Genomic DNA, 23,868 nt, shown 5'->3' on the forward strand with positions numbered 1-23,868 from the left:
GGATTAATGAATAAAAACTGGAGAAATACTAAAAAACTCTCACAGCAAAAAGCACTTCAAGAAATTTATGACTATAAAACCAATGCTACAAAAGTACTCAAGGATATCCTAGACAGAGACAATAAAGACACCAGGGCAGATACTGGAATGAATAGAACAAGCAGGATGAGGAGTCAAGGAAAAGGGAAAATGAAGGAATCAACAATAGAAACACAACACAATGATAGGAATCAATCAATGCATTTCAGGAATAACTCTCAATGTAAGAGATCTGGATTCTCCAGTTAAAAGACACAGATTGGAAGACTAGACAAAAAAACCCTATGGTATAATACATACAAGAAACACGTTTAATATTAAAGAAAATATAGATTAAATATCACAATATGGAAAACAATCTTTCATGTAAAAGGTGGCTTAAAGGAAGTAGGAGTAGCTATCCAGTAGACTTCAAGCCAAAGGTGATCAGAAGAAACAGAGAAGCCTGGGATGGTGGCACACTTCTGTAATCCCAACACTCAAGACTCAGTGGCAGAAAGATTGCCTGAGTTCGAGGTTAGCTTCAGGACCAGCCAGAACTACAAAGCAAGACCCTGTCTCAGAAAACCAAGAACAAAGTTGGGGTGGGGGGAGAAACTACATAAAGACAATGGGAAGAATTCAACAGGAAGAGATAACAATTATAAATGTATCAAATACTGTCACTTCCAACTTTGTAAAACAAATACTACTGAACACAAAACATCAGACAAACATCAATACAATAGTAGTAAGGACCTCAATACACCACACTCAAAAATAGACAGATCCACAAGATAAAATATCAACAAAGAAATATCAGAGTTGAGCCACACCTTAGAACAAATGAATTTAACTGATATCTGTACAGTATTCTTCCCAATAACAACAGAACATACATTCTTCTCAGCAGCACATAGAACTTTTCTCCAAAATAGAATACATAACAGCCCAAAAATCTTGCTTAAATAAAAATGATCAAAATAACCCCATGTTATTTTTATCATGGCACAATAAAAATAAAAACCAATGACAAAAAGAAACCACAAAAATTATTAATACACTTCAGATTAAGCAATACAGTAACAATAATAACAATGGGTCACAGAGGAATAAAAGATCAATCAATTTCTAGAATCAAACAATAATGTCAGTAAACCTTACCATCACTTATGTGAGGTAATGAAACCACTTCTAAGAGACAAGTTTATAACTATGAATATCCACATCAGAAGAAAATGATCCCAAATAAATAACCTAAGGGCATCTGAAGGCCCTAGAGAAACAAGAACAATGCAAGTTTAACCCAAGGAAAAGAATTTTAAATATTGGAGCTGAAATTGAGAGTAAAATTACAGTACAAAGTATTAATCAATACAAAGGTGGTTCTTGTAATACACAAACTAGACAATCCCAACCCAAACTTTCCAAGAGAAGGAAAGTCAAAACTGTATCAATACATTTAGAAATGAAAAAGTCAAAATCACTATGAACACTCTAACATCCAGAGTTTTATAAGTATCTACTTTGAAAACTTGTACTCCACTAAACTGGAGAATCTAAAAGAAATGGGTAGATTTCTAAATGCATATGAGTTCCAAAAATGTAATCAAGATGATAAAAAACTGAATAGTCCAATAACAGACAATGAGGCAGTAATAAAATATCTACTGAAAAAGAAAAGATGAAGGCCTGAAAAGATTCACCACTGAAATCCCAAGAACTTTAGAAAAGATCTAATGTCAATACACCTCAGAAATTTTACTGAAATTGAAACGGAAGGAGTATTGTCAAACCCATTCCTGAAAGATAACATTATCCTGATATCAAAAACAGAAAAAAATTATGTAAAAAAGAAACTACAGGCCAATTTTTCTACAAAACAGCTATGTAAAATCCTCAACAAGATATTAGTGAATAGAATGTAGCACACCATCAAGAATATCATACATCATGATCAAGTTGAATTCATCCTCATGATACAAGAATGGTTCCACATGTATAAATTACTAAATGTAATACATCATGTAAACAGAAGCAAGGGAAATAGCCACATGATCATCTGATTAGATTCATACAAAGGCTGTGAAAAAACCCAACATCCACTTATAATAAAAACACCTGAAGAAAAAAATACACATAGAATGACCATATCTCAGTCTGATCAAAGTCATTAATGGCAAACCTATGCCATCATCATATTAAATGGGGAAAATCTGAAATATTTCCCCTAAAGTCAGGTACAAGAAAAGATTTCCACTCTTGTCACTTCTGTTCAATATAATTCAAAACTTTATTTATTGAGTTTATTGCTACGTTCAAAGAATAAAACTTCTAATGTCACGTGTTTTTCCTTAGTGGGCCTGAACTAGCCATTCACCATAATTTTTCATTGCTGGATGGAATTAATAAAACTGTATTCAAGAAATAAAAACTTTAGCCAGAGCTCTCTGTGAAGAGAAAAATAAAAAAGGCACACATAGAAAAGGAAAAAGTCAAGATATTCATATTTGCAGATGACATAACCTAATACATAGAAGACCCAAAAATTCCACCAAAAGATTACCAAAACTAATAATTTCTGCAAAGTTCCAGGACACGAAAATCAATACACAAACATGAATACCATTCCTGTATATCGCCAGTGAGCACACTGAGAAGGAAATCAAGGTGACAATAGCATTTACAATAGTTTGAAAAACAATTAAATACCTAAGTATTAATTTAAGCAAGGAAGTGAAAGCCCTCTACAATGAGAACTGTGATCTAAGGGGACACACATAAATGGAAAGATAACCTTGTCCCTGGATAGGCAGAACCAATACATGAAATACAAAGTTGAATGAAATACAAAGTTGAAATATATTTAGCCTTTATATCATGATCTGGTCATTTTGATGAACTTGGTGATGGAAGAATCAAGCATTCTAACACACCAGTATTTGTGTCACTGTGGCTTACTGTGTAAATCCCAGTTCAAAGAAAAAGATATATCACAGAACAGAAGATACTCTACTGAAGAACTTCCTTAATGCTTCTTTCATATCTCTGATCCTGAGACTGTAAATAAAGGGCTTTGGTATTTGAAGGACCACAGAATACATCACTGAAGCCATACCAGTTTTTCTGGAGGAGTCCATAACTGAAGAACTAATGTAGACACCCAATCCTGTCCCATAGAACAGGGAGACAACTGTCAGGTGAGACCCACACGTTGAAAAGGCTTTAGACCTTCCTCTAACTGATGGAATCCTAAAAACAGAGGAGACAATTTGAGCATATGAGAAAACAATTCCAGAGCAAGGAACACCACCAAATATGAAAGCTGCAACATATATGAGGATGTTATTGATGATGGTGGCAGAACAGGCAAGTTTGATGATTTGAGCAAGTTCACAGAAGAAGAGGGATATTTCCAGATCTGTGCAGAAAGACAGCCGCAGAACTGACAGAGTAAGGAGGAGGGCATTCAGAGTACTGATGAGCAAGGAAAGTAGAACCAGGAGACCACAGAGGCAGGGGTTCATGATAATTGTGTGTTTCAGGGGGTGACAAATGGCCATATAGCGATCATAGGCCATTGCTGCCAGGAGACAATTCTCCAAACCAGCAAAAAACAAAACAAAGCAAGCCTGAGTAAGGCAGCCTATGTAGGTGATGCTCTGATCCTGTGCTTGGATGTTCACCAGCATCTTTGGAATTGTGGTGGTGCTCATACAGATGTCAGTGAAGGACAGATTGGAGAGGAAGAAGTACATGGGGGTGTGGAGGTGGGAGTAAGATCTGATGGCCAGAATGATGAGCAGGTTCCCCACGATGGTGACCAGGTACATGGACAGAAACAGGCTGAAGATGTGCAGGTGCAGAGCTGGATCATCTGTTATTGCAAGAAGAAAAAAATTGCAACATCTGTTTGGTTTCTAGCTTCCACATTGCATCTGATGGAAATATGGCATGAAATAATGTGTTAGCACCATCAGCAGTATCACTTGGAAGCATGTAAAAATGAAAGTTCATTGTCCCATCTCCAAACTTTTTCATCATAAACTCTGCTGATGGGGCCAGCAGTGTATGTGTCAATAAACCTTCTGGATGAGCTGACAATTAGAAATGTTCCATGGCTCAGGCAAACCAAAGATGAGAATGCAGTTATGAAATCTGTCTTCCAATGCAATGGTTCCCTAAATCTAACTTGCCTTAGAAAACCAGCAGATTGTGTCAAATTGCACATGTGATTTCCTGCTACCATCCCCATTTATGTAAGAGAATCCTTAGGTAGAGCGATGCTACATTGTGCATATGAAATAAACAGTACTTGGAAAAACCTATGTTTGACCTCAGCTACACTAACTGCTGAGTTAATTCTCTAGAGCTTGCACTGTTAATGCTTCTGGATACTGAGGCAGGGAGCTGGAAAGACTTTGAAGTAACAACTTGGCAAGAAACAAGTGGTCATAAGGATTAAAACAAATAATTGATAATTTGAAATAGTAAGAAAAGGTCCAAAGGTGTAAGGGAAGTGGGAGGGGAAGGGGAAAGGAAAGAAGGGAAAGGAAAAATTATGAGAAAAGAAAAAATGAAAACAAAGTCTATGTAAATAGGGAATGGTGGAGGGGGTGAAGGGATGACAGGTAATGGAGAAAAAAATAAGAACCAAGATACATCATGTACAGGTACAGGTACCCAATGATAAATGTAAATGTATTGTATACCTAAAATGTACCAATAAAAGAATTTAAGCAAAAATAAATAAATAAATAAATATATAATAAAAAAATGCAGAACAGAAGAGGTAAAAAAAAAAGAGAGGGAGAGAGAAAGAAACAAGAGGGCAGTTACACTTCCGTGCAATAATGAGAGAAAGAAAGTGGATGTTTCATCAAAGGGGCAGCTGGCTACACTCCTTGAGATAAGATAGCAGACTTCCTGGGCAAACTGGAGAAGCTCATACAAGAAACCAAACTCCACTCCAACTGTAGACCCTTGAACCTTTGAAAACTTTAATGACTAATGATATTCTTTGAAGACTTCATAAGAGTCAAATGTCTCCTTTGTTCTGGACTCCATCAATGGAGCACCCAGCTGTGTTTCTTTCTCACAATAAATTTTCACTTCATTTTCTCTTCAGGCCTAGAGTTATATGATTTCCATCTTACACAAAATGATTATCTACACTAGCATATGACAATTATGACAGAATTGTCATTGCACACTGATAACTGCGATCTCACCATTTATTCTCATTATTTTAATATTTTCCTCTAGTCTTTTTCTTTCAAGATCTGTCCATCTCTACCTATGAAATTAGTTGCAGCAGGTTTTTGACATCTATTCAGTGGACCTGAGCAAAGACTACAGAAGGTTACCTCTAAACTTCAAGTTCATAAGACTCTTCTACAAACTGTGTGCCATGTTCTTTAGCAATTAATTTTAGAACAAACTGGACACCTCTGTATATATCATTCTCTGTCTCTTGGCTATTTCTTCTCTTAATTTCAGAAGTAACATATCATTACTAAAGCAGCTAAATGAGAGAAATAGTGACATACATAGACTTCTAGAACATGAAAACAAAAATTATTTGGTCATATTCAGAAAACAGAAACTTACAAGAAAACACAGATTTGTAAGATACCTAGAAGATAATCAGGATCCTCCCAGGAGTGTCATGGTAGAGCAATGGTCTCTTTTTTCAAAGAGATAAAAAAGAGGCTCCAACATCATTTATCATTCGGTGCAATACTGGAGTCATACATGTTGAATGCGACCCAGGCCTTATTACGTGCTTTCTAAAAGGGGAAAATCTTCAAGGATATGAGAATCCAGACCCCATATTTGTACAGCAGGAGAAATATGATTGCTGTTTGATTGCAATGATCATTTTTCATTTTATATATGTATCAACCACCACTTTGTATCCCTTCCAAGGATACATTTTATTCAATGATTTTATACAGACCAGGAAAAAACTATGGGGGTGTTATATGGTGAGAAACAAATAGATTCAAACACCCAACACAGAGATCAGCACATGGAATGTTTGTATTCACATTTCATATTGGTTTATTTTTGTGTTGTCTTGTACTATTATACATGGAACTATTCTTTCTTCATAAATAAGCAGTGTACCAAGGCAACTGAGGAAAGAAAAAAGAAAGAGGGCATTGCTAGCATAACAAATGAAAATCCTAGGAAAGTGTTTATGTGTTGCAGCCACCTTTGGTTATGATGGTCATGGTGAAAAAATGAGAAAAGAAACATCAATAATACCAATATTCCTTTGGCATAGATATATTATAAAATATGTAGCAACTAAAGTGAAATAAATAATAAATGAATTAGATATATGAGTCATGTCTGACCTCACTTCCAAAGCATTAAATATGAGACTTTATTACCTGGTTGTCTTTAAAAAATGATCCTCAGCATCTCACCTGAGTATTGCAAATGGAGATGTGTCCTCCAGAAGGACTGGTGGATTGAATGAATCAACACGCTTCTGGTCAACAAAGACCATCTTTGGCAGGAAGCTCAGGTGTTTCTTCTTAACTGGTCAGGGCAGTGGGGGAAGTGGTCACAGGCTGACTTCTACAATATCTGGATCCCCAGGGGATCAATATCCAAAGCTCCTCATTAAGCCAGCTATTTTACTATAAATCTGCTCCCAGAAGTACATATCCTTAAAGATCAACTCTATAGAAGTGAGGAATTTTCTGGCCCATGGGAACATGTTTCCATCACTTATTTCTCAGCATTTTGTCTGTTCATCTCCATTTCATGGGGCCTGAAAACATTACATATATTACATACTTCTCATTACATATATTACATCCAGTGTTACCCTTTAGTTTCAGATGAATCCTTATGTAGTGAATAATATAATAGTCTAATTCTGATTTTAACTTATCAACCATTTGTATTTCTTCATTTGACAAGTGCCTATACATTTCAATCACCCAATTTTAAGGTAGTTTTTTTTTATATCTGGTTTTTAGATGTCTTTATATAATCTAGGTGTTACTCCTCTATCCAAGAAATAACTGAACAAATTTTTCCCCTTCCAAAAGTTGTCTCTTTACTCTTGTGGTTATTTCCTTCACTGTGCATATTTATAGTTGATATAATTCCATTTCATGCTACTTAGTATTATTTCTCCTGCAATTAGGCTTCTGCTCAGAAAGTCCTTGCCTACACCAATAATCTCAAGAGTTTTACCTATTTTATATTCCAGTATATTCAGTGTTTCTGCTTTTCTATGTAGGTCTCGCATACATTTTTATTTCATTTTCCTACAGGGTGAGGTAAATGAGTGTAATTTTATTCTTCTGCATATAGATTAATCAGTTTTCCCAACACTATGTGTAAAAGAGGCTATCTTTTCTACAATGTATGTCTTTGGCCCTATATCAAAAATAAGATTGCTGGAAGTGCATGGAGTTTTTTCTTCATGATCAATGCTGTTTAGTTAATCAGTTTTTCTGTTTCAGTGTCAGTATCAGGGTTTTTTATCACTACAGATTTGTTATATTATCTGAAGTGTGGGATTGTGATACCTCCTGCTTTGCTATTGTTACCCAGGTTTGATTTGTGTATACTGGGGCTCCTTTGGGTTTCATATAAATTGTAGGATTTTTGTATTCATTAAAGAGTGTTGTTGGTTTATTTATTGGAATTGCATTAAATTTATGTATCATTGATAATACATTAATTTTGAGAATATTGTTCCTACTTATCAAGTAAAACTGTCTTTCTATTTTCTAATATTTTATTTTTTCAAATTATTATACTTTTCATTACAGATGCCTTTCCTTTCTTGATTGTTTAATTCCTTTTTATTAAACACTTTTAAAGTGCTACAAATGGGATTATCTTCCTGATTTATTTGTCAGTGCATTCATTGCTGCTATACAAAAAGTGGTTGGTTTTGTGTATTGGTTTTGTAACCTGTGATTTTCTAGTTTTTCATGTTTCTAAGATTATTTTGGTGGAGTATATTTAATTTTCTATGTAAAAGATCATGTCGTCTGCAAATAAAGATATGACTTCATTTTTATCCAGATCCCTTTTATTGCTTGCTCATGCCTGATTCTTGTGTTTCAAGTAGTATTTTGAACAAGAGTGGTAAGAGTGGATGCCCTTATCTTGTTCTTGATTTGAGTTTTCCTTCATTTCAGGTGCTTTTAGTCTCATTTACTAAACACAAGATGACAAATCTTATATTGAGAAAACTACAGATTTTGATATTAAGACCTATTTAGCACAGACTATGAGGGAAAATCCTAAACAATGTTAAAACTAAGTATTTGTGGTCATGAACTAAACACTAGAAGTATCCACAAAGACATACCCTCTTAAAAATGAATTATACACACACACACACACACACACACACACATAAGCCCCAAAGATCTACTTCAACTATATAGAAATATTATAAGCTTTTAAATCAGACATTCAGCTTAATGGAAATATTAAATATGCACAGATTGTGACTGAAATCACTTAGGAAAATTCATTGGAAATATCAAAACATGAAAAACCACTCTATTACAGCCAATAGTTCCCCTTTGAATAAAAAAGTATCTTTTATTTCCTTCATAACAAGGGGAATAGACAATTCATGTGACATAATTCACAATACTGAAAGAACATATAATTAAGCCAATTTTTGGATGATTTCCCAGAATATGGTGCATATTATTATTACCTTAAAAGAAGAGTGTTTTGCCAGCAAATGATCCTACTAATTGCTTCACAAACAATGAATGTCTGCTACTTTTCCTGCAGTAGGATTAACGTTAGTAATCAATGCACACGGTGGAACCCATTCTCTGCATATTTTCTATATAGGACCAAAGCTTTGTTTAAAACACTTCCAGCTCTGTACACCTTTTTCAACATCACATTTAAAGGGCCCCCCCAATTCACCAAAACTAGGACATTTACTTCAAATTGTACTTTTATGAAACCTGAACAACGTAATTGTGCATGGATTATGTTTGGAAAAATATAAAGCAGGTGTCAAAAATTAGTGAGCTAGACAAAAATCAATATCCTAGTTAAAGTCAAGTGAAAATGAGCCTGGTTATTAAATTATTCATATAGCAGACTGTCATGGTAGAAGTTTCAGATACTCTTGATCACTAGGGATGCTGTGTATTCCACTTACTCAAGAAACACAAATCCAAATTAAATGACATATTAGAAAAAGCTGTCCCTCCAATAAATTTACTCAAGGATTCTTTTGTTTTCAAGTTCCTCAAACTATAGATAAAGAGATTCAGCAGTGGATGTACCACACTATACATCATTGAAGCCACAGAAATCTTCCTGGGTGATCAGTAACTGTGTTTCAAATTTACTCCCCCAAGTCTGTCCCAGAGAATAAGATCTTTAAAGATCAAACACCATAACCAGTTGCTACCAATGAAAGGATGGATCAACACTGATAAAACAATAAATATAATACATCACATAAACAGAAGTAAGGATAAAATTCACATGATTTTCTCAATAGATACAGAAAAATTACTTTGACAAAATCCAATATTTATTCATGAGAAAAACCTTGACAAAATTTGTTTATAAGGATCTTACCTTCAAATGATAAATAACATTTAAGACACACTACCAACAACATATTAATTGGGCAAAAAAACTGAAAGCCATCACATTAAAACCAGAAAAAGGGGCCATGGGCTTAGCTCAGTGGTCCAGTGCCTGCCTGGCAAGCACAAAGTCCTGAGTTCAATCCCTGGTACAAAAAAAAAAAACAAACAGAAAAATACAAGGGTGCCCACTAACATTATTCTGTTCAATACAGAACTCAATATTTTAGCAATTAATGCAATTAAGTGAGAATAATAAATAAAAGGAATTTGAATAGGAAAGAAAGAAGTTAAAATATCCTTATTTGCAAATGATAGAATCCTTTACATAAAGGTTCTCAAAACAACATGAGAAGACTCTTAAAATTCAAAAAGAAATTTAAGCAAAGTGGCATGATACAAAACAAATACATAAAAAACAGTAGCACTTCTATGCACTAAGAATGAGCCTACTGAAAGAAATCAGCAAAAATATCCCATTCAGTGCCTGGAATTTAGCTCAGTGTTTCTGTCCCCTGCCTCACAAGTGCAAAGACCAGAGTTCGATCCCCAGTACAAAAAAAAAAAAAAAAAATCACATTCACAAAAGCCTCAAAAAATTAAAAACTTTGTAAATATTTGTAAATAACTTAACCAACTGAAAAGGCTCTACAAAAATTAAATTGCTCTGAAAAAATACACTGAGGAGGGCATTAGAAAATGGAAAGACATCTCCTGTTCTTGAATAAGCAGATGTCATCAAAATGGCCCTATTACTAAAAATTAGATATGGATTCAAAGCAATCCTCATCAAAATACAGCAGCTATTTATACAGAACTAGAAAAAAATAAAACTAGGGTTTATATGTAAACAGAAGAAACACACAATAGCCAAAGCAATCTTGAACATCAAGAGCAAGGCAGGAATCATTACAATCCCAGACTCCAAGATATACTACAAAGCCATGGCAGTAAAGACAACATGGTACTGGCATCATCATATTGATAAATGAAATAGAATTCACAGTGGATAAATAACACAGAGCATCTTTAGCCAGTTGATCTTTGACAAAGATGTTACTCATAAACATGGGAGAAAAGCTACCCTCTTCAACAACTGGTGTTGGGAAACTAGTCATCCACATGCTGAAGAATGAATCTTGATCTATATCTCCCATCCCATAATCCAATCAAATCTAATCAAAACAGATTAAAGACCTATATATAAAAATAGAAACACTGAATCTGCTGGAAGAAAAATTTATAAAACTGCTGGAGACATTGACATAGGCAAAGACCTACTGGAAAAAAAAATCATAAGACATAATACCAAGAATCAAATACTTGGATTATATCAAATTAAAAAGCTTCTCTCCAGCAAAGGAAACAACCACCAGAGTGAAGACAACCTACAGAATACAAAATAAAATTTGATCAGCTATTCTATGGCCAGAGGTTTAATTTAGAATAAAGAACTAAAAAGAAAAGACCACCAAAATAAAAAGACCCAATCAAAAAAATGGGCAATTGAAATATACACTTTGCAAAATATTAATGAAATATAGAATAAATACAAAATGTCAATGAATACATGAAAAAATGTTCACCATCTTTCGCTATTAGTAAATGCATAAAACAATACTGAGATTCTCTCTCACCTCAGTAAGAATAACCACTATCAAGGATTCAAAAAACAGCAAAAGCCAGAGAAGTTGAGTGAAAAACAACCCTTCTACATTGTTGAGGGGAAAGTAGACAATTGTAACCACTTTGAAAATAGCCACAGCAATTTCTCCTGAAACTGAAAATAGAAACTCCATTTGACCCAGCTATACCTCTCTCTCCTGGTTATGTTCCCAGAAGAGCTAAAGTTATTCTACTGCATTGATATATGCACATCCATGTTTACAGAAAAACAACTCACAATGTGTAAATCATGGAAAAAGCCATCAATAGATGAATGAATGAAGAAAGTGTGATTTGTATACACAATGAAACACTAGCCAAACATAAAGGATAATTTTTTTTTTGTTTTGGTACCAGGGATCAAACTCAGGACCTTGTGCTTATGAAGCAGGTGCAGTAACACTGAGCTAAATTTCTGGACCCATAATGGATAAATCTGAAATTTTTCAAGGAAAATGGATGGATCTTGACACAGTGATACTAAGGATAATAAGTCAGTCATGAAACATTAAATATTGCATGTTCTCTTTAATATAAATGACCCAAAATATAAACAATTTAAAGAGGAAAATAAAGAAGCACATGAAGGAATAAGGAGATAGTCTGTAGAGATTTGAAGGGGATCTGTGTAAGGAGGGAGAGGGAAGGACTAGAATGGTAAGGGAAGAGTAAGAAGATGATGATATGTGTACATAGCATATAGGAAGAGAATCAGAGCCTGATCTGGGTAACTTAACACCTTAGTGAAACCAAATCTCTAAATATATACATACAAGCATACATACATAACACAAGAAGGTTGGGTCTATAGCTCAGTGCAGAGGTCCTTACTTCAATCCAAAGAGTAGGTAAAATCCTCAGCACTTAGGCTACATCAGAAATTATCCTTACTTGATTTGGCAGGAAAATAGGATGTAGATATTTAGAGATGGGGAAGGTGAGAGGGTGAAGACAGATAGTGGAGTAATGAGATTAAAAATGGTCAAAATACATCAAATATGTGTATGAACTTCCTAAAACAAAGCACACCATTCTGTATTACTAACACACACTTTAATAAAGCTTCTTATTTTTAATGCCATCAAACCCAATGTAAAAAAAACATTGAAAACAGGTAAATGACATCTAAATCCAGCCAATTGATTCTGAAACACAATGTCGGGGAACATAACAAGATAGAGGATCCTTCTAGCAGTTTGAACCTCCATGGGCTCAAAAAGAAGACTAGTTAAAGAAATTGGGGATGTCTGTGGAACTGATCTGAGAAATAATGGCTTTGGTGGGCAAAAGTGAGTAGATAGGAGCAATTACGTATGGGCTGATCAATCCAATTACTGCCCCCATAGTTAACTCATACTTTACCAGTGAACTATCTTTCTCTCTCTCTTTCTCTAATAAGGAAATATATAATCACGTTTTAGGAGTCAAACATACAATCAAGAAATTAGTCCTTTCTGCCAACAAGCAACATGCACCCGTATGACATATGAGAAAATATGATACTAGTGGGACAGGATCTGGACATATTTTCAAGCCTAAATTCTGTCCATTACAGAGATAGTACAAATGATCTGTGAGAAACTTAACCACCAATGGACCAAGAAAACCAGTTTCCTGTCTCTGGCATCATGACCAGGTATGACATCTGCATTTACCACAACTACCTGTTAACATGAAGGAGAACTAATTCTACAATGAGAATAGTTCATGGAGATTACAATGAGGCTCTAAGCACTGATCTGATATATACCTGACCCCTGGAGTCCTTGTTAACAAAAGGCAACTCTATTGTTTAAAGATATTAGTGCTTTGAAATTAAGGTTTTGGTTTTTTTTCTTATTACAATTAAAAATGTTTATTGATCAGTTCCAAATATCACATGATCTGTCCAAATTAACATTATCATCAAATAATGACAGTTTGATAAACAATGACCCTGAATATGGTGGATTCTGTTTTTGCATAAGAAAGAGATAATGTATCAAGAGCTGGTCCTAGTAATTCTTTCACATACAGAGAGCTTCCACTGCTTAGCCCCACTGTAGGATGCAATTCACATGACTTTAACTACACTATCAGGTAGAAGCTATTCTTTTGATATGGCCAAAGGCTTTGCTAAATAATATCCTAGCCTGTACATCTTCTCCAACTTGCCATGTCTAAAGTGTGTACCAAAAATATTTCACAGAATTGGAACATTTGCTTCCCATTTTGCTTCTGTAGAACTTGGACAAATTGACTCTGTTTGGAAAATATAAATCAAGTATTACACATTACAGAGGTGGACATGTGTCCAGGCAGTAGCCCATATCTAAGCAACATGAAATGCACCTGGTCAGTCAATTGCTTAGTCATTTAACAGGTAATAGTGACAGAAGTTTCTTACATTCGAGATCACTAGGGGTGCTGTTTCTTTGACTCATTCTAGAAACGTAAGTCCAAAGCAAATTACACATCATCATGAATAAGAAACTAACCTACCACTGAGTATTTTCAAGGCTCTTTTCATGTCCCTGTTCCTCAAACTGTAGGTAAATTGATTTAGCATTTGATGGAAAATGGTATACATCACTGGAGCCATTGCAGCCTTCCTGGGTGAATCAGTAATTGTGGACCCAATGTACACACTCAAAATCTGTCCCATAGAACAGGAAAACAAAAGACAAGTGAGATCCACAAGTAGAAAAGCCTTTATGCTATATTCCTGAGAACTTCATTCTCAAAATAGAGAGTTCAGTGCAGATTAAGAGAAAATGATCCCAGAGAGAGGAACACTATCAAATATGTCAGATACAACATTCATAAGGATCTTATGAATTGGAATATCAGAACAGGCAAGTTTGATAATCTGGCTAAGTTCACAGAAGAAGTGGGGGATTCTCAGGTCTCTGCAGAAGGACAGCTGCAGCAGCATCAGGCTATGGAGCAGGGCATGCACAATGCTAATAACAGAGACAAAAGAGCCACCAGACAACAGAGGCAAAGGCTCATGAAGATTGTGTACCTGAAGGGGTGACAGATGGCCAAATAGCAATCGTAGGCTAGGACAGCAAGGAGGGAGTTTTCAAAGAATGTAAAAGTGATGATAAAGCCAACCTGGGAGAGGATTTTCCTCTAGGTAATGCTCTGATCCTGTGCTTGAATGTTCACCAGCATCGTTAGGATTATGGTGGTACTTAAAAAGATGTCAGCCATGGACAGGTTGGAGAGGAAGAAGTACATGGGAGTATGGAGGTGGGAGTCAGGTTTCCCAGGATGGTGACCAGGTACATCTCCGGGAAGAGGGTGAAGATGACAGGTTGCTGCCCTGGGTCATCTGATAGTCCTAGGGGAAGGAATTCTGAAGGGTTGTTTAGTTTATACATTTTATGCTATTGAAGAATCTGATATAAATGGGGTAAATATTAAAATATATGTACAGCATAGATGGAAATATATTAGATACCCACCTCTGTAGGCACCTTGATCTTTGGACTTTAGCTTCTGAAACTATGAAAATAAATTCTATTGCTAATTCTTGTAATCTCTGGTAATTCTTTCTGAGAGCCCTACCCATAAGTACACTCATCAAATCCCCACTGCCCAACATTACCATGAGAATAAAAGTGAATGTGAAAATGTTTTGTAATGCTCATCACACTTTAGAAAGGGCTGATTTCTCATGAGAAGTAGTCCTTGTGGATTGAGTAATGAGTGTAGATGCAAATATTTAGGAGAACTGCCAAGAGGATGGGCGATATTTGATGGGAGAGGCACATAGGCTTTATTTTTCATCATTTTATGCATGCCTTCTTTCTTCACAAAATGAAATTTTAGTAGAATATCTGTCCTCACTTCCAAAGCGTTTGGTAAGGGACACTCTGTTACCCGGTTGGTTTCAAGAAGAACAATGATCAGTAGTATCTGACATGCATATGTAAGATGGAAACCGTGTCATCATGAAGTGAAAATAGAATAAAACAGTCACCAGCCTCTAAGTCAGGAAGCATCACCTCTTGGAAAATGTCCAGGTGTTGCCTTATGACAGGCTGCTGAAAAAGGTGGTCACATGTCGACTCCCAAAGTCTCTGCAATCCTGGTGGGGGTGTCTATATCCAAAGCTCATCATTAGATCAGCTACTTTACAATCACTCTGATCTCAACGATGCATATTCTCATAGGCCAAATCTGTTGAAGTGAGAATTCTATAATAATTTGATTCCTTGAGGTTGTTTGCTGTGTTCCTTTCCATTTAGTGGATCTTGAATACAAAATACAGAGCACTTCTCTAACATATTCCCATGTTCCTTTAAAGTTACAAGTGAAGGTATCTGTATGTAATTACTGTACTCAAATCAGGCAGCTCGATTCCCAATTTAGGTATGAATCTATGTCATATATATGTCAGTACAAACAACATAGTTATTAATATTATCTCATTTTTTTTTGGTACTAGGGATTGAACTCAGAACCTTGTGATTGTGAGGCAGGCAGTGCCACCACTGAGCTAAATCCCTGGCCCTATTTCAATTATTATAAAATGTATGCTCTCTGGAGTGTCTTTTTATATAAGACTGATGTCCCAACCGGATTATTTTTTATATTTCACAAGGAAGATTTAATTCATTTGTTTGGTCAACACAGATTGCTAGAAATACACACAGGACGCCCAATCCCTGATTAGAATTAGAATTAGAAGCCCTGATTTCACCAGGTTTTTCAATATTGTCACCATAGTTTCAATAATTTTTTTCACAAAAAGAGAACGTTAGTGGAAGTTATGGTTTGTGTTTTATTTGGGGCTGGTGTGATTGCACACAGAGTTACATCCAGCCATTTAATTTGTATTTTTATACAGGTTCTCACTAGACTGCTAAATTTCCCAGGCAGAGATCATACTTGAGGTTCTTCTGCCTGAACCTCCCCCAGCGCTGGGACTCTGGGATGCATGCATCACCGTTCCTAACTCAGTACTTCATTTTTAATAAAGAAAGGTGTTAACTCAATTAAAAAATCCCTAAATGGCAGTACTATGCAAATGTGTCTATATTCTCAGCACATAATTTCAGATTTCAACCATCATTTCATAATTATAGGTGGTGCTCCATGAAAAGTACGTCAATATTTTCATGTGTCTATCAACAGAGTTTATAGCACATTTAATGATTTTATATGAATTTATAATTTTCAGGAAAATTATTTGAAGTTCATGGCAAGATGGGCTTGTGGTATCTTTATTCACCATCTTAACTCAATTCATTTTTTTAAAAAGAATAGCAAATAAAAATAGAAAATCATTAACAGGATTAAAAATAATTTCAAATTTTCCAGGAAACACAGAGAGGACAGTTACATTAAAAAGTAGATAAAATTGTTCCTTTGATGAAAATTAAAATTTTTTAAATGGAAACAAGACCCATTGAGCAGGCTGAAGTCAAAGGCTCTATGGATTCATCTCCATGAGCAAGAAAGTAGTTCTTTTTAGGTAATGACAACCAAAGGTCCAGGAAATAGATGAGTCTCCAAGAAAAGATAACCAGCTTCTTTAGATAATAGATAATAGATAGATAGATAGATAATAGATAGATGGTAAATGGACATACAGACAGAAATATAGGTATCGATAGATATAAGCATATATACATATGGTGTGGCAGGCAGGAATATATAGATGGGCATGTAATGTTTCTCCTTTTTGATTGACTTAATATTTTCACATACTTCTGATGTACAGTGAGATGTTTTGATTCTTGTATTCATTAGGTAATAAGCAACTGAGAGTATTACCCTATCCATTTCCTTAAACAGTTTCTTTTCTTTCTGGTGAGTACATTCAAATTTTCCTCTTCTACCTAGATTGAGATATACAAAGCATTTTTGCTAAGTATGGTCTCCCTGCTGTGCCCTGGAACACTGGAACCCATTACGATTCTCAGTCAATAATATGGTACCTATTGATTGACAGCACCTTCTCACCCCTCCCTCTTACTCTCCCCTACTCCAGTAATAATTATTTTGCTCCCCACTTCCATCAGACCAAATCAGTTACATTCCTCTTATGAGAGATATCACCCATGTTTGTCTTTTGTTTTTATGATGATATAATATTTTATCTTCTTAGTATGTTTGCAATAATAATTACATTCATTTTGGAGAATCAATACATATACATATCACATCTCGTTCACTTTTAATCACCTTTCCCCACCACCCTACCATCTCCCTCCTTCCCCTATCCCTTTCACCATCTCTAAAATATTTAACTCCTGTTTCCTATCATCTTTCATTTCTTTTTCTCTTTAAATTATTTATATTTTGGCTTCCTATTTATGAGAAATCATGTGATATTCAACCTTCTTAGTCTGATTTACTTTACTTAGCATTATAGTCTCAAGATTCATCCATTTTCTTACAAACGACTCAAATTTTTGTCCCACTACAGGGGTCTTCAACAACGTTGTCAATATGTAGGTCTATTTCAGTGTCTTTTATTATAGTCCATTGGTCTATATGTCTATTTTTGTGCTGGTACCATGATGTTCTAAGTACTGTTGATTTGTAGTGTAAGTTGAAATCTGGGATTATAAAATATCTCACTTTGGAGTTTATGCCCAAGACTATTTTGGATATTCTAGGTCTCTTCTGGTTTCCTATACATTTTATCAATTTTAGGATTGGTTTTTCTAGTTCAGTAAGAAATACTGCTTGTGCCGGGGATTTAGCTCAGTGGTTTCACTGCCTGCTACACAAACACAAGGACCTGAGTTCAATCCCTGGTACTAAAAAAAAAAAAAAAAAAAGAAATACTACTTGCATTTTGATTGGAGTTGCATTGAATTGATATAACAGTGGTGGTGATATAGCCATTTTGATAATATAGATTCTGCCCATCCAGGAAAAGTGGATGTCTTTCCATTTTGTAACATCTTCTTCAATCTCTTTTTTCAAAGATTTTGTTTTTCATTATACAGATCTTTACTTCCTTGGTCAGGTTGATTCTCAGGGATTTAATTTTTTTAAACTACTAAGAATGAATTTGCTTCATAAATTTTTAGGTAGGTTCATTGTTATTGTACAGCAATACTGTTGAATTTTATTGATTTTGTATCCTGCCACTTTACTGAATTGTTTATTATCTCAAAGGTCTTCTGGTGGAATTTTTGGGTCATTTTTGTAAAGGATGATATCATCTTCAAATGAAGACAGTTTGACTTCTTTCTTCCCTATTTATATTACTTTTCAATATTTTTCCCCCATTAAGTTTATTGATACATTTTAGGTATAAAATACATTTACATACATCATTGGGATCTTGTACCATTACATGAGCATCTTGGTTCTTATTTTTTTCCCCTTCCTCTGCCCTCCCTTCACCCCCTCCACCCTTCCCCATTTTCAAAGATTTTGTTTCCATTTTTTTCTTTTTCTCATATTTTCCCCTGTATTTCCTTTCTCCTACATCTCCCACTTCCCCTGCTCCTTTAGACCTTTACATCCTACTACACAATATCAATTATACATTTTCAAGATTAAAATATCAGGACCCAGGAGACATTACCACAGATTTTAAAGAATTTAAAAGGATATAGAAAGCATATTACAAAAATCCTTTTTGAAATAAATTTGACAACTTCTAAGAAGTACCTTGGAAGACAAATTAATGAAACTAGCTCTGGAGGAAATATAAAATTTGAATAGCACCTATTAAATAAAGTATATTCCTAGCTTGAAAACCTACCTATATGACAACAACAGGCTCATATATATTTTAACTGACAAATTATATCAAACATTTTAAGGCAGAAAAAGAAAGGAACACTTTTCCCTTCAATTTAGGAAATCAACATTGTGCTAATCCTAAAACTGGATAAAGATAATAAAAGAAAAAAGTATTAACATAGATAGAAATTTGTTTGACAAATTAAACTATTAGAAGTCAGTTCTGGCAGTATGTGGAAAGTGGTTTTGTTTTAGGGATGGAAGTGTTGGTTCAGCGTTGGAATATCCAACCCAAAAAGTCATCATTTTAACAGAGGAAAGGAAAAAGCCATATGATCCTGTCACTAGTTGGAGAAAGAGTATTGGACTAAATTTCACAGCTGTTCATGGTAAAAGTTATCAGGAGACTGGAAGTAGAACAGAACCTTCTCAACAGATTAAAGACATATACTCCATACTTCCAGTGAGAACACCTTATATGAATGGAAAAGATACAATGATTTCTCCTTAAGGTGGGAAACAAGGGCAGATATGCTTACTCTTTATCTGTCCATTAAACTTTGAAACCTAGCCTCAACCAAAATAGTCTGGCAATAAAATGACACAATTAGGATAGGATTGGCAAGGTATTGAAGTAAAATCTTTATATGTAGATGAAATGATTAGCTGCAGAGAAAATAGTAAGAAATCTCTAGGGGCCCCTAGAACTTGTATTTGAATTTAGCAGGATTAAAAAACACAAGGTATATATACAAATTCAGGTCTGTGTATACTTGCTATAAATGAAGAATTGGATGTTGAAATTTAAAAGTTATGTAGGGAGTAAAAAGGGCCTAGAAAAATTTTAAAAAAAAAGTGTTGGAAGATGTTTAGTACCTAGTTTTAAGACTTCTTCTAAAGCTACAGTAATCAAGGCAGTGTTGGTGTAGGGAAAGACATATGGAACATTGGAATAAAACAGAGAATCTAAAAATAGAACCACACATATATGGTCCACTCAGTTTGAAAAATTATTTAACATTAGCATTTTATAGAATATAAACTCAATTCAAGAGCTGAGGAAAAGATAATGTTTTTAGCAAATGGCAGTAGAACACCTGGTATCCATATGTAAAAAATTAACCTCAATCCTTTATTTCCATACATAAAAATAACTTGAAAGAATATATGAAACTAAATATGAAAGCCTAAATGTATGAAACTTTAAGAAGAAATTGTAAGTTAAAATGCTTATGAATTTAGGGTATGTAAGAACTACCTAGGATACAAAAAACCATGATGTATAAAAGAAAAAAAATTGATAAATGAGATTCCATCAAAATTTAGAACTTTAAATGACACCATTAAAATGAAAACTAGTCCTTAGACGATATTTACAATGCATATAAATTATGACCAGAACATATAAAGAACTCTTACAGCTCAGTAATAGACAACTCAATTAAAAAGTAGACACAAGAAGATGATAAATAGCCAGTATAGCACAAGGAAAGGTGCGCAACTCTAGAATCAGAAAAATACCAATCTGTACAATAACAAGATTGAATTATACACTCATTAGGGAGATGAAATTAAAAGTTTTAAAAGCCTTGTCATGACTTTTTCTTTTTGTTGGATTCTCCTCCTTTGCATTTAATTTGTCATGCCCAATGGATTCATTCTGCTGGGTGTCCTGGGGTTGGGATCCTCATTGTCTTTTCCTAGGATATTGTCTAAAATTTTTTTTTGAGTGTTGGTTTGGTATTCATGAAGTTCCTAACGTGCTCTTTATCATGAAAGTATCTTATTTCTCCATCAATTTTGAAAGATAGTTTTGCAGGGTACATCAATCTGGGTTGGAGGCTGTTTTCCTTTAAGGTTTAAAACATATCACTCCAAGCTCTTCTTGCCTTGAGGGTTTGCACTGAGAAATCTGCTGTGATTCTGATAGACTTCCCTTTGTATGTGATTTGTTTCTTTTCTCTCACTGCTTGTAGAGTTTTGTTCTTCTGTTGGACTTCTGGAATCCTAACTATAATATGTCTATGTGCAGATTTTTTTTTTGCTCAATGCTAGCTGGAGTCCTATATGCCTCACTTATCTGTATGTCAAGTTCTTTTCCCCTGCTTGGGAAGTTTTCTGCCATCACTTCTGTGAACAGTTTTTTATGTCATCTGCACTCTCTCCTCTTTCTTCATTGACTCCAATCAGTCCTATGTTATTCTTCTTTGCATCATCTAGCAGCTGCTGGATTGCTTTCTCATGTTCCTTACAATTTTATAACAATTTTTCTTTTCCTCCTCACTAATTGAAATCTTATCTTCTATATGTGAAATTCTATCCTCACATTTGTTCATTCTGCTGCACAGACTTTCGATGGAGTTTTTAATCTCCTGGAAATCTGTTTGTATCTGTTTTATGCATTCCATTTGTTTCCTTTGTTGGGATTCCATCATGTTCCTCAGATCCTCTATTTTTTCATCTTTGTCTTCTCTAGATTTATTAATCATGTCTTCACTATAAGCATAATCTTTGCTGTTATCTGATTAATTATTTCTGATTTCATTTTTTCCAGATCCTCTTTTGTTGCCAGTTCAGAGAGTCCAGGTGGTTGAGTATCAGATTATTCCATCTCCTTTCCCTTTGGGATTGCTGTAGGTGATCTGGAAGTCTGTTTTTGAATCTTGGTTGCATGTCTTTTCATTTCCGGGGTGGTGGTGCTTCTTGCACTTGCATGGCTCACCTTCTCTGCCCTAGGAGCATAGGATGGTGGCCGGGCAGCGTCCTTCTGGGTGCTGGGACTGGCTCACATTCTCTGTCCTAGGAGCATGGGTTAGTGGTGGGGGAGCTTCCTTCTGGGTGTTAGGGACCTATTTATATTACTTTTATACCCCATGATTATAGATTCAGAACACCTGAAATGGTCAGAAATGTCTCCAAGAAGAATGTATGCAAGTTCACTGTTGCCTTGCTGGATGGATTGGGGACACATTCCACATCATCAGGCACCAGAAGTCAAGAAGCTGCAACCAGGAGCAGAAATCTGACTGGTGGAGAATGAAAGATGAAAAATCACACTAAAGCCTGATTGTGTTGACCTCAGAAAAATATAGAAGAATTAAGAGGAGTGAATACACCTTTGAGGGGTATTGTTTCAAAGGGAGGAGAGAATGAGATTGTAGCAAGAACAGAATGAGAGTTTTGGAGAGTATTTTTTTTTTAATTAAGAGTAACTCATGAAGCTGTGTGTGATGACACAAAGCCTGTGATCCCAGCCACTTAGGAAATTGAGGTGAGAGAACCAAATCTTGAAAGCCAGTCTGGGGAAATTAACAAATAATTTTAAAATTAAAAAAATAAAAGGAAGAAAGTGATACAGATCAGTGATAGAGCACTCACCTGGGATACATAAAGGCCTGGGTTCAATCCCCAATACAAAAATACAAAACTATCATTTGTTTGTTATCATCCTCCAAAAACAGAAAGTAAAACACGTGCACTGTGCTACTACAATCATTAAGACGTGATTAGGATTAGGGCAAGGATAAATATGATCATCCCATTGTTCAGAAAAGATGTCAAGAAAATATCATCTAAATGATATTTATTCATGTGTGAATTGAGCACAAAAATGACCCTAGATTTCTGACTCAATTCAAAGGCAAACTAAATTCCAGGTGGTATTATGTCTAAACTACAAGTCTACAAGTCAGTGCTCTAAGTGTACTGATGTAAGTATGGCTTTCATTATCAAGAATTATTAAGCACATTGGAGCATAATGGCGTTTGACTTTGGAAAACTGAGGCAGGAGGATTTCATGTTTGAACTCAGTCTTAACAATTTAACGACTTAGAAAGAAACTTTTTTAAAAAATTAACAAATAGGTTGAGGTAGAAAGCAATATGAAGACCTTGTGATTATTTCCAGTACCACAAACTTTTTTTTTTCAAAAAATTGATCACAAGTCATTAGGAAAAATATTGCCAAATTCAACCATATTGAAACTGAATGATTTTGTGCATACACTGAACACTTTATAGATGATTGAAAGGGAGCCACATATCTAAAGAAATCAGCAATTCATATAATTCACAAAAACATTGATACCATATGCCAATTTAAGAATGCTTTCAAGTACACATTAATTTAAAAAGACAAGTCTGGTTTCATAACTTGTTAGTAGAACACTTGCCTAGCATGTACAGGTGCTGGGTTCAAACCACAGGAGTGACAAACAGTTCAACAGAAAATTTTAAAAGCATAGTGTTCCAAAACGGAAAATGCAAATGCTCCATAATATATGAAAAGAATAAGAGAAATATCCAGAAAAAGAGAAATATAGAACCTGTCCCAGCAGAAACTGCAGCCATGATAGAAGTGTGTGAGTTCATCTCCATGAGAACAGGCCTGGCTTGGGTTAGGAAGGTGAGAGAGGTGACAGCAGCAGCATTCTCCATCTCCTTTTGCTCTTCTTCCATAACTGTGCAGCATCCTGTTGGCTTCTTGTTAGAAGGAAAGTGGAAGCCGTGGGCTAGGGCAGGAGCCCGTTGAGGATCTACAGCTGCATCTTCCACTTCCAGAGAGGTGGCTGCAGGTCTGAAGGGGGGACCAGGGTCACCTGTCACCATTTCCAGGCCTGGAAACACCCTCCCCTTCTGCTGCCTCCAACATGGCAGCAGCACATGACAGTATTTGTAATAGCATCCGTTTGCAATACCTAACAATCACACTCATCTTGGGGAGTTGTACAAATACGTATCACACTTTAATCATTTTATTTCCCCTTCCCCTCATCTCTCTCCCTTCTCCCCCACCTCCAGATCCCCTTCCCATCTCCCGCAAGTCTACCTTCCTGTTTTCTGTCATCTAACTTTTATTTGCCCTTTACTTGTATTTTGA

The 23,868-nt window shown here is 35.3% G+C and overlaps 1 pseudogene; it reads right to left on the minus strand.

The window, feature by feature from the left end:
• Nucleotides 1-3,011: 3,011 nt before the first annotated feature.
• Nucleotides 3,012-23,597, minus strand: LOC101699382 (olfactory receptor 7G2-like; annotated as a pseudogene).
• Between the last annotated feature and the right edge of the window lie 271 nt (nucleotides 23,598-23,868).

This window comes from Heterocephalus glaber, unplaced genomic scaffold (assembly GCF_053883595.1).
Source record: "Heterocephalus glaber isolate CG9 unplaced genomic scaffold, H.glaber_assembly_v1.0 deba00001845, whole genome shotgun sequence".
NCBI lineage: Eukaryota > Metazoa > Chordata > Mammalia > Rodentia > Bathyergidae > Heterocephalus > Heterocephalus glaber.